Genomic DNA, 15,383 nt, shown 5'->3' on the forward strand with positions numbered 1-15,383 from the left:
CTCTCAACTGAAGTCCCATTGATGTAAATATGAATGTATTCTTCTCTCTTTCTCTTACTGTAGTCCACAATCAGATTCGTAGTTTTGCTGACATTAAGATTGAGGCCAAGATGTCAAGGCATTGATTTCCTCTCTAATCAGGCCAATGATGGTTGTTTTGTCAGCAAAGCGGATGCTGGTATTGGAGCTGTGGGTGACCACACAATGGTGCGTGAACATGGAGTACAGGTGAGAACTGACTACATAGCCCTTGGGGGACACCAGTGTTGAGGGTCAGGGAAGAGGACAAAATGTTGCTTACCCACACAGCCTGTTGTCTGCCCATCAATGGGTTCAGGATCCAGTCACGGAAGGATTTAAAACGACTCAGAGTTTGATGATGAACTTAAGTGTGACAGTTGTAAAGAATGCTGAACTGAATTGCTTCCTATTTCACTTGTAGACAAACTGAAGTAGACCCAAAGAGTCTGAAAGTGAGGAGATGAAGAATGACATGACTGGCTGCTTAAAGCATTTCATGTTGGTTGGGGTGAGTTCTACTGGATGGTAGTCATTCTGGCAGAAAGTTCTGGATTTTATTGGTGACAGGGACAAAATTGGTATCCTTGAAGCGTATACAGGACTACAGACTGGCACAGTGTCTTGTTGAAAAGATCTGTGAAGACATCAACGAGTTAATCTGCATACACCTTGAAAGCTCAGCTGGAGATGCGATCATTCAATTCAATTCAATTTTATTTATATAGCGATTATTACAACAGAAGTTGTGTCTAGGTGCTTTCCAGACATGACCCCTTAGCAATTATTAGATAAACATAAACCATGGCAGGTAAAAACTCTACTAGTGGGAGAAAAATCTTAAGCCAAACAGTAGCAATGAAAAACTCCCATTTAGGAGGGAAGAAACCTTGAGCAGGACTTGGATCATAAAGGGGGGGCCCTCCTGCCGAAAGCCGGCTGAGCAGGGAAAGAGAGAACAAACAGAGAGAATGAAAAACAGAGAAAGGAGAGACCCAGACACAATGGTTAACTGGTGCACTACAGGGATGACTATATAAGCAGATGTAGACAGCAGACACTGTCAGTCAGAGGTCGGGACTGCAGGCCGGGATGTCAGCAGGCATCCAACAGACAAGTGGAAGTAAGCAGTGGGATAATCAGAGGGTGGGACTGCAGGGCAGCATGCAGCTCCTGAAGCTCTGGCCTGCAAACATTCACAAAAGAGAAAAGGTGTGGGCATACCAGCACAACAAACTACAAGAACAATGGAGAAGAATTATAGTTATGAGATACTTCTTATTAATAGCTGATGATTGATCTGAAGAAAGAAGAAGAATCTTTAAGACTAACTGTTTTAGTTTTATCCTGTAGCTGCAGCTTTACACACTAGAGTAATTATAGGTTTTACTAAACAGAAACATTTTAAGTTTGGTTTTAAAGGTGGAGGTGGTGTCAGCCTCCTTATCCCAAATTGAATGTTGGTTCCATAGTAATTGTGCCTGATAGCAGACGACCGTCCTCTAGGAGATACTCTAGGAACTACAAGTAAAGCTGCACTCTGAGAATGGAGAGCTCTATTAGGAACATAAGGTACTATTAACTCTTGCAAATATCGCAGAGCTAGGCCGTTTTGGACTTTATATGCAAGTAATAACATTTTGAATTGGATTCTAAGTTTTACGCGGAGCTAATGGAGTGAGGCTAACACTGGAGAGACATGGTCTCTTGTTGATTCCTGTCGGCATGCGGTGCTGCATTTTGGATCAGCTGGAGCCTATTCAGCGAATTACTTGAACATCCTGCTAATAATACATTACAGTAATCTAGCCTAGAAGATACAAACGCATGAATTATTTTTTCCGCATCACTCTGGGAGAGGATGTTCCTAATCTTTGCGATTTTACGGAGATGGAAAAACGCTGTTTTACAAACCTGATTAATATGCTGTTTAAACGACAAATCCTGATCAAAAATAACACCAAGGTTTCACACAGTAGTAATGGAGGCCATCACAACACCATCTAATCCCTTACTAAAATGTTTGGAAAAATGTTTGGGAAATGGTTTATCGGAATTTAGAAGAAAAAATTTGTGGACATCCAGTCCCGGATGAACAAGATTAGCCCTAGCACTGAACCCTGCGGAACACCATTACAGACTGTTGTCTGTTCCGAAGAAACCTCATATACACGAACAAACTGGAATCTGTCAGATAGATTTAAACCAACCCAGAGCTGTCCCTTTAATCCCAACAACATACTCTAACTTGTGCAGTAAAATGCTGTGATCATGTCCAGGTGCCTTGCGTCTATTGATTCTTATAATTGATCCATGTACACCTGCCTAGGATGCTATAGCTGGAGAAGTGGCCAAAAAATTCAGTTCATCTAGGAGAAACACAGACATTCATCCACCCCTACTGGTCTTATATTTCCAAACTTTTGAGTTTTTGTAGATCAGCTGACATGTTTCTGGTGTGGAGCCCAGACATTAAGACTCAGCTTGTCCCTGTATCTTTTCTTAGCCCTGTCGATGGCACTCAAGAGTGCATACCTAGATGTCTTGTATGCTGGTGTACACTCGCAGTCATCCAGGTCAGGATAACTCTCAAAGGCTCGGAATAAGGTGCTGGTGATATCTTAGCAGGACTTTCTTCAGGTTGGCTTTGTTAAACTCTTGGTGCACAATGAACACAAACCCTGTCCCATCAATAACCGCATTCAGCTGTCTGATCAGAGCTGGCAGGATGTACATAATGTCAGAATAATCATAATGATAAATAGATAATATAGCATCCTCTTGTGGTTTTTGTTTCCTTATTAAGGCCTCTCCTTCCTATAATAAAGCAGTTTTTTTTATTTGATTCTGAGGCATATTACTGAACGCAACCTTGTCTGGCTTGTCTTCTCAAAGAAAAAACACTTCATTTTCATTTTTTTACCATTTCTCCATGTGCGTTTTTGCTGAAATGTTTTGCTCCTTAATGTGTGACGTCAGGGCAGCACTGTGGCTTAGTGGTTAGCACTGTTGCCTCACAGCAAGAAGGTTCCTGGTTTGACTCCTGGGCCCGGTGGGAGTCTTTCTGGGTGGAATTTGTTCTCCCTGTGCTTGCGTGGGTTCCCTCCGGGTACTACGGCTCCCTCCCACAGTCCAAACACATGCATAGTAGGTTAATTGGTGATTCTAAATTGCCGGTAGGTCTGCGTATGCCTGGTTGTCTGTCTGTATATGTGATATTATATTTTTTATTTGAAGAGAGACGAAAAGTGACTTGCTGATTTTTTTCTTTTTTCTTTCTTTATTTTAGTTTTTGAGAAAAAAAGAATTTAGGGCACTTTACTACCTTTTTGTAAAAATCTTTTGTGACAGTATATATACAGTGGGGCAAACAAGTATTTAGTCAGACAAAAATCCAGAAAATCACATTTTGTGATTTTTAAATAATGTATTTGCAAATTATAGTGGAAAATAAGTATTTGGTCAATAACAAAAGTTCATCTCAATACTTATTATTATTACTTATTATTATTTTATTATATACAGTACCCTTTGTTGGCAATGACAGAGGTCAAACGTTTTCTGTAAGTCCTCACAAGTTTTCACACACTGTTTCTGGTATTTTGGCCCAGTCCTCCATGCAGATCTCCTCTAGAGCAGTGATGGTTTGGGGCTGTCACTGGGCAACACAGACTTTCAACCCCTCCAAAGATTTTCTATGGGGTTGAGATCTGGAGACTGGCTAGGCCACTCCAGGACCTTGAAGCCACCTCAAGGTCCTGGAGTCCTGGCATTTCTCAGACAAGTCAAAATATGTGCCAATTTTGGATCCACTTCATTGTTTACAGCCAGAATCCCACCGACTGAGCAGGAAAAAAACCTGTTCGCAATGAGCTAATGAAATCAAACATGTGGTGCAGTTTTGCATGTTAATGCTGGCAGTGGGTGTCAATAGCATTTAAAGATGTCAGCAGGTGGATACAGAGATGGATGGCCCTCTGCCTGCCTTTCACTTTCCACCCCAAGGAAGTTAAACAGCATCTGCCTTAAATAGAAAACTTCAATATCTATTTGGAGGGGGGAAAGGAAGACTGTTAGGGAAAGAGAGGAAGAAAAAGAGAGAGAGAGAGAGAGAGAGAGAGAGAGAGAGAGAGAGAGAGAGAGAGAGAGAGAGAGAGAGAGAGAGAGAGAGAGAGAGAGAGAGAGAGAGAGAGAGAGAGAGAGAGAGAGAGAGAGAGAGAGGCAAAAGAAGACAGGGGGAGAAAAAAGGAAAGAGTTGAAATGAAACAACAAGTCCCTGACCTCAAGTGCATATTGCAACACATTGATGCCATTGTCCTTAATCAATAGGAATGCTATGCCTGCTATACCTTTAATGACACGAGAGACTGACAAACCTGTGACAAAATTAAGAGAAGGCTAAAAATACTGTCTGTTTTTTTTTACAGTTAATTTACAACCTCAGTGACCGCAGCTGTGCTGATGGGACACATGACGTGTAATTTCATGGTTGGCTTTAATATTTATACTCATTAAGTTCATAAAATATTTTCCAGTCTTGAATACAGCACACATGGTTTGAATTGTTACCAATGACAACAGAGCACATGTTAGATGAAAGGAAATTAGTCATTTAAAAAAGGCATTTGCATGGAAAAAATAGACATGATGTGAGTATTTCAGTTCTTATTTTTCTTCTTTTTTTTTTTTTTTCTGTCTGTTACCATAAAGTTATTACAAGCGTTGTGAGGAAAATGTGTGTCTGTGTGTTTCATTGTGTAACCAGACCTCATTATGCTCCATCTTCATTCATAAAAGTGATGCTTTTTAATTTCTTTTGCAAGGCTTAAATTAAATGTGTCATCCTTTAGAATAAATAGCGTAAGCTAGATCTCACGTGTCCTCTCTACCCCTCTCTTTCTCTGTTTATTCCTATCATACATACATAAACAGACAGCCGCTATGAGATAATTTACAGGATAAATAAAGCATTGCTCCAATTAGTCTTAAGTCAAATAAATTAGTCATAAATTCAATCCACTCTATTTTATGGGTTTGAGATTCATGATGTATATTGGTGCAGAAATATATTCTCAAGGCAACTTCGTTATCTTAGTACCAGCAAGTAAAGACAAAATGATGCATTGTAATCACTGTTTTGAGAGGTGGTGAGTGGTAAAGCATACCCCCCCCCCCCCCCCCCCCCTCAGCTCTTAAAAAAAAAAAAAAAAATGCATGGCTAATAAATCAAACATATTATGTGATGCTTTATTTACAAGGTCTTCTGCATCAACACACACAAAAATATTAAATGTATTTCAAGGATTAAATGATGAAGAAAGAACAAAAAACTATTAGTTGGCACCCTTGAAAATGTGCTGAGTGCCTAATTTCTTTCAAAAAATTTGAGAACTATGAGACAGGAAGAGGTAAAAGCAGAAATGCAGCAGTATACTATATAGACAGATATATGCAATGATGTGATTGTAATATTATGTGCCACTTTATATTTGATTTTGTCTTTTTGTGGAATGATGTCCCTTAACTGATATCTACTGCCCAATACCTTCAATACATATTATTGCCTGCTGAACTGGAATACACTATAGTAATTCTACGTTTGAATAATTTTACATTGTATATATGCTTTATATGAATTTATTCCAAGGGAAAAGTGAATATGGATGGATGGATGGACATCTGGATGGATCACTTTGCCTAGACTTTTTGCAAAACACCTGTTTGTGTCATGCTGTACCTGTAAAGAGTGTCCTTTATAACAAGGGGCTCATGGGAAATATCAGATTTTTTTAATTTATTTTATTATTATTTAATTGAGCTAACTGCAGTTGAGTAAACATGTATCTTGATAAAGAAAACAAACCCGCTCTTGGCAACAAACTGCTAAATACAGTTTAAAAGTATACTGCAGAAAACATAGACTTGTATGTAATGCAAACTTTTAAATACATTCATTTGTCACTTCCAGCATATCATTTGAATGCTGCCTTTTTCATTCACTGGCTTGTAAATGAGATTCTTTCCACTACACAAGTAGGAGCGCAGTGGTGTAAAGCAAGTTGGAAGTGAGACATGACTCTTGTGTACGACTTGACTGAGAGATGAACAGAATGCAGCTGCACTTTCAAGAGCCACAACTTCTCTGATATGTGGTTGCTTTGCAGTACGTACAGTCAGCCTATCATTTTTTACTCTTGCTCTTTTATTTTTTCCTCGCTGTAGTACTGCATTCATCTTTCTTTGTGAGTATTCCAGGGCACAATCACTTTGTCCCCTGTCATCTCGTTTCTGCAATGTGCTCTTTTCCTTTTCTCCCTCTCATTTCCTATTGATGGTCATTGTTCTTCTCCCCCTACCTCTTTCCTCCTTCACCCTCTTGCTCTCTCACTCCTGGTCTGCTCCCTCTGTGCATGCTGTCTCATGGGCCCTAACCTCCCACTGTGACCCCACACAGTCACAATGACTTTGGTACACAGTACAGTCTAGTTGCTAGAAGTCAGCGCAGATATGAGCTGCAAACTTTTTCTTTCTAGTCAGCATAAGAGTACTTGTGTGTGCACGATTAGATCCTGTTGCATTCAAGTCCTCCATCTCCCTGTGTGTGTGTGTGTGTGTGTGTGTGTGTGTGTGTGTGTGTGTGTGTGTGTGTCAGTGTATATGGTGGATCCTGTTGCATGGTAGTCCTCTATCAGTGTCTGCCTCCTGATCTGATTGATTGTTCTGGGTAAATTAGGACTGGGTGCTGGTGAAGGGGACAGGAGTGAGTTACACACTTCACCCCTGTCCTTGCCCTCCACCCTTTTTCCCTGACTCCAACTCTGCACACCTGCAGTCAACCTCTTTACTGTTCATTCATTCATTCATTCGTTCATTCACCTACTTCGTCGCTTCACTTCCTTCCTCTCTTTCTATTTCTCCTCCCTCCTTTCTATTCTCCTGTACTCCCCTCTTCCCATCCACATCTTGACTTTATACTGTAAAAGAATATATTGTAATTTATGGAAATGTGCTCTAGTTAAACTTATACCAACATGTGATTTTGAGTTTTGGCACAGCAGCAGAAGATGGTCTCTGGCCTCATTTATAAAAAGGCCTTTTCACCTGAGATCAAAGGGATTAAATATCTAAATATAAATTGTAGTGGCAACCCTTTTTTTCTTTCTTAAGCTAAAGTGAGCATAGAAAAAAACAACAAAATGTTGCTTTTAGATGTCAAGATGTTAAGCACCAGGCATATTATTTAAAACTTTGGTTCATTGGTAATATTTGAATCCAAATTAATTCTAGACTGAATTATCACAATGATTTTATTTCCCACTTTAGTGACAGACTAATGCAAAAAGAAAACAGAAAAACATTCTGCTTTTGGGCAAGACAGTTTGATATTTGGTAAATAAATCTGGAGAAGAATAAGTGAAACATTTTAATTTTAGTACCTTCACTCTTTAAATAAAAGTAGCCTGATTGATCCCATGTGTGCTAAGCCACCTCTAATGTGGTGAATTTCCATTGTAAATCAATTGCTCCTTCTTCATCAGTGCATTAGTAGCATTGCTTTCCTTTGGCCCTCGGGGCTGCACGCTTCTGGATCAAACGGAGCTCCTGACAGCCTCAGCCAGAAGGTTAACATTTCCTTGTACAATTCTTGCTAAAGAAAGAAAACTGGCATTGTCATTGTTGAAACTGACTGTGACTGTCAAGTTACTTTTTTAGACAATTGCTTGCTGAGTAATTGGAGAACCTACATACATGTTATTAATATAGTATATATTGATACATCACAGTCACTTGCACAGAAATACTTCATGCAATCAAAAATGAAATTGTCGTTGCACATATGCATTGGTTTTGTGCTGAAGAACAAAAAAAGTGCCCTTTTTTAAATATTTTGTATAGGCCTATGCACTTGCAGACTCCTTAACTTGCTGCATGTTAATAGGGAGGGCTTGTGGGGGCAATGGAAACGAGAGAGTGGGAAAAACTGGTTTCCATTAACCCTAAATGTTTTTTAATCATTGTACATGCTTGAACTGTTTACAGTTTTCACAAGTGACAAGCTCCATGTCAGCTTTATCTTTCTCTCTCTTCTTCCAATTTAAAACTACAAATCTGAAGCTTACGGCATTCACTTTTGGGGCCACACTGTTTTACTGCGGTAGTAGAGTACTGTCTCACTTGCCCTAGACCTCTCTTAAACATAGTTGTTACTCTTAAACTGCTGAATTGGTAACACTGTCAAAAAAGCTGCAAGCAAATGTGCTTGAGAAACTGGACCCCCAGTTCCATAAATAGATGTTTGTTTCTGCTTTCTGTGTTTGTTTGTGTTACCTCATTCTGGTTCTGGTCTGCAGGGACCATTTTTCAGAAAAGACAGCAATGCTTTAGGGAATACTTAGATTTCCTCTTTTCTCCCCTCCTTTTCACTTTCCCCCTCCCATCTGGTTGAAACATTGTTTTTCTAATCTTTTCTCATCGTCCCTTTACTCATCTTCCTTGACCACACCTGTTTACATTCAGTGTTATATTTTGAATGATTTATTAATGAGATTTCCTGTATTATGTCTTTGTGTCATTTGGCATTTTCTCAAATTCTATTTCAATGTGGTAAGTTTTTTTTTTAATTTTCCCTTTATCCTTTTTGATTTCTTCTCTTTTGTTAGTTTAATTGTGGGGTTAAATCATTCTTAAAATTTCCAAAACTTGTGGTGTTGTTTTATTATAAATCTGCCTGCTTTTCTGCAGCAGAACTCTTCTGTCTGCAGAAGGGAGATTTCCGGAAGTGGCACATCAGTTTGGTCAGTCCACCCAGCACTCCTTCCTCATCTCTCTGCCTTCCTTGCTCTTGCTCTCTGTTCCTCATTCCCCTACTACCAGACACAAAAAAAGAAAAGAAAAACAGAGAGAGAGAAGCTCTGCTTCATAGCTCAGAGAATGAGTGCTACTTCTCATCCACAGACGAAGAGAGAAAAGGAACACAGAGAGAAGGGGAGGAAGGGAAGAGGAATGAATAAAGAGGAGAGGGAAAGGCACCGACACACTTCCGTCTGTTGTGGCAGCATCCTGCAACCAAGAAGCAAAACAGAGAGTGTGAGAGACAGAGAGAGTATGCCACAGTGAGAGGAGAGAGAAAGAGAGGGGATGAGAATGGGATCTCAGAGAGCCGTGTCCTTGAGAACTGCACCAGAACTCTTTAAAGAGAGCCGGGAGAAGATGTGAGTAACGTGTATCTCAGCGAGAGATGTGTGTTTTATGTGTGTGTGCTTCAGAAATGTACATGTATAGTATTCTGTGTGTGTGTGTGTGTGCGCGTGTGTGTGTGTGTGCGTGTGTGTGTGTGTGTGTGTGTGTGTGTGTGTGTGTGTGTGTGTGTGTGTGTGTGTAACCTGCTGCTTGCATATTGACCTGCCAAGCTCAGAGTGAAAGGGGTTTGGCTGCCGATCTTCTCTGCTATTGTCTGCCTGCCTAAGTGTTGCTGACAGGGGATTATGGCAAATACAAAACGCCGTATGGACCAAAGAAAGACTGTGCCAAACTTCAGAGATGCATGCATGCGTGAAGCTCCATGTTGAGAACGCTGTTTGACTGCACCTGATTGTGAATGTGTATTAGTCAGTTTGTGTCCACACTAGTATGTTTATACGTCTGTTAATTCTCACAGTTAAATGTGAAACTTTATTCATTTTAACCGTTTTCTTTTGTCTTTTTAAATCAAGGGTGATACTTAATAAATAGGCTAGAGTTGAAAATATATCTTACTTTTTCTTAAAGTACATCTTGCAGTGGTATTTCAGCCACCTGTAACTACAGATTGAGTCACTGGAGAGTCAACATTAAACATTTCATAACATGAACCAAAATGCCCACATACCAAAATACCTGGACCTTTGCTTTATTTAATTTCCTCATGTTCTTTTCCTGACTCATCTGTCTATGTCCACTGAACTATATGAAAAAAAGATGACAATGAAATAAATTGATTAATAAAGAAAAAAATGCAGATTCTTGCTCGCTAAAGGCATTTCTGCTTATTTTCCCTACTCTGTTGGAGAACTTAAATTTGGCTGATGAAAGATCATAAAACACAGAAGGCCAAGAATCAGTGTTTGTCCATTTGGCACTGCTGTAGAAATATATTGGTCCAACTTAAATACTGTTGAGGTGCTTTTCTGAAGTATTTTCAAGATTCCCTTCAAAGCTATCAGTCTTTTCATTGGTTGCATTTTAAGGATGTTACTTTGATTTCCAATGATAATCCTTTTCATAGATAGTGCAGAGAGAATATTTATTGAAATTTGAATAACATGCTTTTAAATGCAAGGTTTCAAACTGTGAAGTTGTTTGCATCACGATGTGTTCCATCAGGCAATAAATCAACTCCCAACAGCCAGTGAATGACTAATGGTTACTGAACTACCACATTCATTTTCACCTGTTCTTTGTGAGGTATAATTTCCTGTTGCCATGATATAAACATGACCACGTGTTAGGAATGTTTTTAATGCAATGTTTCAGAAACTGAACTGAAACTGAAACCTTAGTTACGGTGTCTCCTCCTACTCTGACTCTCCTTCTTTTGCTGCTGCAGTCGTGCTACTTTCCACTGAAAGCTGTGCTCAAATTCATTATCCGATTGCAATAAGTTGAAATAAACAAAATAAACTTGTGCTTCAGTGAAAGTTACAACTTTAGCAAGGATGATTAAGAGGGCCTGTTTTGTTAATTTGATGTTGCTACGGTGAATCACGGCTCCATTGATAACGGTTTTTATTGTTGTGGCATGTGTGCTTAACTCAAAGTCAACATACTCGGATATAACTGAACTCGCTCTAAACCCCTGATTTAAACTGTAAACTCTGGGATCTTTCATCTCGGGGTTTGAGGGACTGAGTTAGTCTTTAAACTTATATTTTATTGAACCTCCTTTCTGAACTACGCCCCTGTCCTGCCAACAAAGTATGGCAGGACAAGGGACCTGAGAGGCACCTACCTTCTCTGCAGTTACAGGTGGTTGACATACTACAGCAAGTTGCACTTGCAGTAGTTAAAAGTTCATGTTAAAAGTTGCAAGTTTTACAATAAGCCTTTTACAATAAGAGTATATTGTGCAGGTATGTTTAAGTCTAGGAAGTGGACCAAGGTACCAAGAACCCACAGTTTTTTTTATTTTCTCCAATTTTTTTTTTTAAGTTATATTGTTAATGCTTAACACTATCATTTCATTTATTGCTACATTATTACCTTCCTTGATAAACAATAATACTCACCCAGTAAATCCATTTAATTATCCAATTTTCCTAAGGCTGCAAATTCAAATACAAATAAATTCTATCTATATGTTGTATTAATTCAAATTCAGCCTCTGAATGTGAAGTGAGGCCAGGGTTTAGAGGTCGTGTGTCGGAGCCTTGTGAAGTCTTAGGGTCAGAGCCAAATGGTGTGACCCACTGAACTATTTGTAACTAATCATAGGCCACAAGCCACACAGCATGCCACGGAGCCCAGTTGGGTTTCACTCATCAAAATATAATGAGACTCAACACGTCACTCATGTTTCTGAAGGCCCTCTTGAGATGAACGACATTGCTGAAGACGTGTGCCATTTTATTACATTGAATTCCAAACATTTGACATCTTATGGTTGGCTGGCAAGTAAAATCCCCTCACCACTCAGATTAAACATGAACTTGGACCAGGGGCTAATATTCCGAGGTGGATGCCATCACACCCTTATCTATAAATGCTCTAGTAGCATCATGTCTTAGGTATCGTCTGTCCAGTATCATCTACTGTGTTTGATCATTTGTAGGAGGATAAGTGTGACCACTGATCATTCTCTCCAGGATATATTTGGGTATCAAATTATAGCAGGCTAGTACATACATAGCATAGCAAAAGATATGTGTACATTTCTTTTTCTTGAAACACAGTTATGAAAGACATATAACCAGATTTGTATCCTAATTCAACATCTGTCTTTGATTAATTTAATTGTCTTTGGTACTAAAAGTAAAATAGTTCACAACAATTAATGCTGCAATTTATAATCAAGAAAATAATGTAAAAACGGGAAAACACAGTAAAAGCAGGATGTAGAAGATAACATGAATATCCGGTCTTGAATTACCTGAACTGCATAACCAAAAGTGTCATGAATTCACTGACTGTCTGCACAATTCCCACTCTGTTCTTTATTTTTGATTAGGTTTAATAGCGTTTCTTTCTAAAAATGTAAAAAAAAGAACTCATAAAGCAGCCTCTTTATATCAGGTACTTGGGTAAAATAAAACACAATATATATGTGAAAAGTGTATTTGGAGTTATTATGCTTTAGGCCTCTTTGTCAATACCTTGTAGCTCAAACCATAACTCAAGATTACTTGTGCATCTGTAAATAGTTATACGCAGGACAATATATTTCAATCTGTGAATGACAAGTCTTTGTTGGAGTTCAGCTGAAATTATTTTCAAATTTTATTTTAACATCTGTCACAGTGCATGGTATAAACATGTTTTGTGCAGCATGCTTATAACTAATTCTCTCTGCATGAATAAACTGAGTGGAGTAAGAAGCAGAGTTGATAATGTCCACTGTTTATATTTAGACTTCAGAAACAGTCCCCAGGGTGCTCATGTAAGTGTGCAGTATGTACTGAGATTGCGAGTGTGCAAGCATGGTGGTCAAATGTGTGCCTGTGTGTGCGCGCTGACTGTTTCTGCGTGGCGCAGTGTGTTTTAGGCTGTTCGAGCCAACCAATTGAGGTCAGCCGCTCAATAATTAAAGCATGTCACTGGTCAGTGCACGGGGTAGGTCGACCAATCAAAAGGACTGATGTCAGATCACAGCGAAAGAAAGTCAGACTGGCTGTGAAAAGGCGAGAGAATTGGAGGATAAGGAAAGACAGAGCTGAAGACCTGGAATAAGAGAGATGCAGTGTTTAAAGATTGAACTAAGTGCACAATATTTTCCATTCATGTCAGTATACTTTAAATGTCTTTAGATTGTAAACTGTGAAATGTTCTTTGTTGTGTAATAATGTGACTTTCCATAACTCTCCCTATTTTGTAAGTTGTGGCAGTATTATTCTGACAAGAGTTTCTCAAATGAAATTTTTGTCTTTTTTCATTTATTTGTTAACAGTATCTGAGGACTGATCACACGTTACAGCAGCTACCTGAGTAAAAGGATATCAGGTAAGAGGAGCAGTGCTAACAAATCATAGTTGGAAGCTGCTTTGCTGATGAAATTACAAAAAAAGCTGTATATTAACAGACAAGTAGATGAAGTGACATATTTGGTGTTGCTGTTTTTTTAGTTTTTTAGAAGTTTGTCTTTTCATAAACATGATACAAATATGAAGAAATTCAGGGAAAAAAATGAATGAAAAATGAAATGCTTTTAGATGTTCTGACATCAAATTAATTAATTAAACCAAGTTGAATTGCAAAAGATATTTTTTTTTATTTTATTTTTTTTTATGGATCCAGATCAAGAAATTAAAAAAATTCAAAAGCGAGAACTCCTCTTGTCAGAGTACTCCAATCTGAGTACCGTTAATATCTGCCTTTACTGAGCTTATCTGTAGGTAAACATTCACAACACTGCTCTTTCCATAAGGAGGACATCAAGAAACCTCTAGGTGTCTATGTCTATTAAATTAAATCATTTACCCAGGTCAATAAGCTGATGTAACGTGAGCTTCCAACTTTTAATTCATCACATTTTATTATGTGTTATTTATGTGCTCACTAATCAATCACCCGGTCATTTCCAGACAGACTCTGACCGCTCCCAAGTAATCACCTTAGCCGCTCACTTTTGTCTGATGCAGGTTAACAAGGTGCTGATTCGGCAGCCACTGGTAGCGGAGCTGTGTTAACTTCATCCACACACTAACACGTAACACCAACAGAAATGAAGTGTCTGTGACTATCGGAAATGTCAAGTTGGTAACGCTGTATATTTAGAGGCTGATGGGCTTTTGTTGTTGAATCTTTACAAACATGCACTTTCAGCTAGAATTTATCTTTTGTTTTTCGGCCCTGCAAGGTTCCTTTTTATGTTAGCAATGTAGAAAATGATATGCGTTTGAGTGCTTGGATTAGTATAGATTTTTTATCTTTTTTTAAAATTTTATTTTCATCCCAGTCTAGCTTAATTTTTTTTCTCCCTCTTTTTTTTGAAGAGCAGATTGCTTTACAAACCTGTCTGGAGGTTGTAATATGATCGTAGACTCTGGCCTGATGTGAGTTTCTATTTATCTGGAAGCCTTTCTTGGTGATGTGGGTTCCTATTAATACTCCGTGCAGCGGTTTCTGCCTGCCAGCCTGCTCATACACACACACACACACACACGCGCACACACACACACACGCGCACACACACACACACACACACACACACACACACACACACACACACACACACACACACACACACACACACACACACACACACACACACACACACACACACACACACACACACACACACACACACACACACACACAAGAACTGGTAACCAGAGACCTGAGGATTTTCAAACACTACAGACTGCAGTCCACTTCAGGCCATGATGATGTCATTGGGACACAAAATCATTAGTGACATCACTGCAAACAGGAAATGAATTCATGTAGAAATGTACCAACAGTCTTTCTCTTTTAGTGCAAGCAAGAACAGACAGCGTTCCTCCTTTAGGTTGTGGTTTTCTTATTTGTTGTTGAAGTTTTTAAAGTTAAAATAAAAGTATTTACAAGGTCCTTTTTATATATTTATATATATATATATATATATATATATATATATATATATATATATATATATATATATATATATATATATATATATATATAGCTGATTTACTATATATGCATCATTCAGTAATTTAGATATTTTTTAGTCGGGTCTTGGAGTAATTTATGGCCCATTTCTGCAACCCAAGTTTCTTCTTCCTCTTAATCTTTTGTTTCAGGTTAATGAGTTGGTGGACTGGTGTCTCTCTGTTCTATATAAGCCTTCTGTATTCAGTGTTAATCCTTTTTATGCTTCTCTTAGCCAGGTGCCCCAGTGAGATCCTGTAGATTTAGCCAGCGGTTGATCTCATGATTAGTATTCAGCTGTCAGAATATGTCAGTCAACTTTTGGAGGCCCCTCTCAATCCTCACCCTCCCACCACCACCATCCTTTTTTTCCATTAAAATGTCAATGTATACCTCTGCATTGTAGCCTGTAGATGTGTATGGGAACACCCTGCATCAGGATGTATGGCTGCACAGTCCTGAGAAGACCGCCCTACTTGCATTAATGTAGATACATACCCAGCCTCCCCCTGATTTCCCAGGAAGTCACTCTCCATCATCTGAAA

The 15,383-nt window shown here is 38.8% G+C and overlaps 1 protein-coding gene across 3 annotated transcripts in view; it reads left to right on the forward strand.

Annotated features, from left to right (window-relative positions):
• The first annotated feature begins 12,895 nt into the window (after nucleotides 1-12,895).
• esrrga (estrogen-related receptor gamma a) overlaps nucleotides 12,896-15,383 on the forward strand; it is a 183,170-nt gene continuing 180,682 nt past the window's right edge. For all 3 annotated transcript variants that reach the window (XM_061745212.1, XM_061745204.1, XM_061745222.1), the window contains exons 1-2: nucleotides 12,896-12,991; nucleotides 13,157-13,209. The gene's annotated coding sequence lies outside the window, so the exon portion shown is untranslated. The remainder of the gene's footprint in view (nucleotides 12,992-13,156; nucleotides 13,210-15,383) is intronic.

This window comes from Cololabis saira, chromosome 2 (genome assembly GCF_033807715.1).
Source record: "Cololabis saira isolate AMF1-May2022 chromosome 2, fColSai1.1, whole genome shotgun sequence".
NCBI lineage: Eukaryota > Metazoa > Chordata > Actinopteri > Beloniformes > Belonidae > Cololabis > Cololabis saira.